We start from the raw sequence: 2,410 nt of genomic DNA, 5'->3' as shown, positions 1-2,410 counted from the left end.
TGCCTTTCAAATGAATGGAATTAAGGTGTAGCAGGAATTTAATGCATAAGAGTCTTATGCATGACATTGTGAATATTGATTATTGCATGCAGCGGACCCAACAGCATGTAAGTGCCAACGCTGGTGGTCCACTGCATGCAATTTGCATTTTTTATAGAATGGCGCGCACAGAGCGAGCAGCTATGCTACTTAAGCAAGACAAACTGGAGCAAGAGTAGTGAAGCTCTGGTGTACACCTGACATACCGTGTACACGCTCTGCAAGGCACACACAAAAGCTATGCACTTTAATTTAAAAAAAAAAAAGATGCGTGTATACTTACCTGGCAGGGGAGCATCTGTGATCACAAAGGCGGATCTCCCAGGGTGAGGCTCATCCATTGTACATCGGATTTGCTGACCCCTGCGATGTCCCCAAATGCGGGATACTTGGCTGCATTATTTCTGGTAGTGGGGGACTGCGTTCGCGCTTTCCCCTGATAAAAATGGGATGGGAAAGAAAACATACACGTCTTGGTTAATGACTTAAGGGGCACACTTAGATAATCTTGCTGAAATTACTCTGAGGTCAATTCCATGTTGATCAGGTAGGAATCCAGTATGGAGACAATCAAAACGCACACAATTTAAAGCTATGCACACAGGTTCCCAAGGGCACAAGACATTTCTCCTAACCCAAATCTGTGTGGGACGTCTTTGACCTCAAACCTAACTCTGTATTACTTACTGAACAATCTTATTTGTTTGTCTTTTGGCATAAGTTGTCAACTCAAGAAAGAGAAACTATTCCTACACTCCAGGCAAACCCTCAATTAAACAGGCCCTACTTCCAACCTGCTTTTCCGTGTATAGAACCCGGCAATTCATGTGTGAGTTTGAAGGCATTTACCCTACTTTTGCTGGGCTTTACTTCAACACAACCTCGTAAGCACCAACACCCAGCAGTCATGGAAGGCCTTAAAGGTGGACATCCCTGACTCGAAGACATACATTTTAGCAAAGATTCCGGGATATAGCAGAGATGCTCCACTGGAGGACATCGTCTGTGAGGGCAATCTACCCATGCTGAAACAGCCCCTGACCACAGTCCATGCCAAAATGCCAATGTAACAGAAAATGTTGAGTGTTACAAATGCTGCTTAATATTATACAACACGATAGCTAAATAAATTAATAAATACAGACAATATTCAATTCACGCATGTCCCTACACAGGCAAGATGCACATAGCTTTGTGCAGCTATCCTCCTACATTATACACTTCCATGTGTAGCAGTGTCCGTTATGTTACCAACATTGAACACACACACACAAATGTGCAGTAACATCCATATGAAACACAAGATCTGTGCAGCTAAACTCCTACAACACATTCAGTTCCCAATTAATTTCCCCCATTCACCGCTCAAGTAAATCTGACGACTATTATATACATCTCTCGTATGGCTACACTCTTCTAACAGACTCAGACCCACGCGGTGACATTTATACACCAAACAATGACGCACACAAACCGGTGCTTTGCGGCCTTGATATATGCATGTTGTATAGATTATCTGCCTGATTTATTTGTTGTTTTTTGTTACATTGTATTAATTTTCAAATATCATACAGCTCAACAAAAAGCACAATATAATGTAAGGAAAAGAAAATATCCTCATTCTAGAGTGATCTTAAAATAAGGCAGTGCTATATAGAAGCAATGATGAACAGATATAATTATTCAAATAGTTCAAGCTACCTTGTGAATATGTCAGTGAACAGGTCACTTTCATCTATGAGATTTGGGTGGCGAGATGGAACATCTCCTCAATCCGATTTTCAATGTTCAAGGTTTGATTCCTCAACAATGTCTCAACAATGGTTTTGATTATAAGGGCACTATATTAAAGACAACACAAAGAAGGGTATCCCTGCTCACCTTTTTTATAGGGACATTATGTATTCAATCTATGTTCAATAGAGCAACTAGATAAGATGTTGCTAGAAATAATAAGTTCTAACAGAGCCATGGATCAATCAAAACATACAGGAGAGGCCACACCGAACACCGGTCTGGACAATTGCTACACACTACCCAAGAACACCCTTTAACGATAAGGAACAGTAAACCTCTAGTTACTACTCTTTACTCTGCTATAGTTGTTTAATGGAAACATTTTTACCAGCAAACCTGGCACGCTACAATCCACGTTATCACAGCACTAATTTGAAAGTTTTTAACATGATGTCACATTAACAGAAAAGACAGTGCTGCTTTCTGATGCATTTCTTCTTCAGAGAATGTAATCTATGTACGAAACGGTCTACGGTGTCCAAAAAACTATGCAAACAATGGTCTACCATTTCCAATATGATCTAAATATGTCTTTATTGCAGATTAATTGGGATATCTGATAGACTTCTGTTTC

General features: G+C 40.2%; 1 non-coding gene across 1 annotated transcript; it reads left to right on the top strand.

Moving 5' to 3' along the window:
• The first annotated feature begins 314 nt into the window (after positions 1-314).
• Positions 315-478, top strand: LOC138517218 (U1 spliceosomal RNA). Its single transcript, XR_011282431.1, has one exon. It is a non-coding gene; the product is annotated as a U1 spliceosomal RNA (small nuclear RNA).
• The last annotated feature ends 1,932 nt before the right edge of the window (positions 479-2,410 follow it).

This window comes from Ambystoma mexicanum, chromosome 6q (assembly GCF_040938575.1).
Source record: "Ambystoma mexicanum isolate Mex_15411 chromosome 6q, UKY_AmexF1_1, whole genome shotgun sequence".
NCBI classification, from domain to species: domain Eukaryota; kingdom Metazoa; phylum Chordata; class Amphibia; order Caudata; family Ambystomatidae; genus Ambystoma; species Ambystoma mexicanum.
Note: the sequence above shows the minus strand (reverse complement) of the source record. Positions and strands in the feature narration are given on the sequence as shown.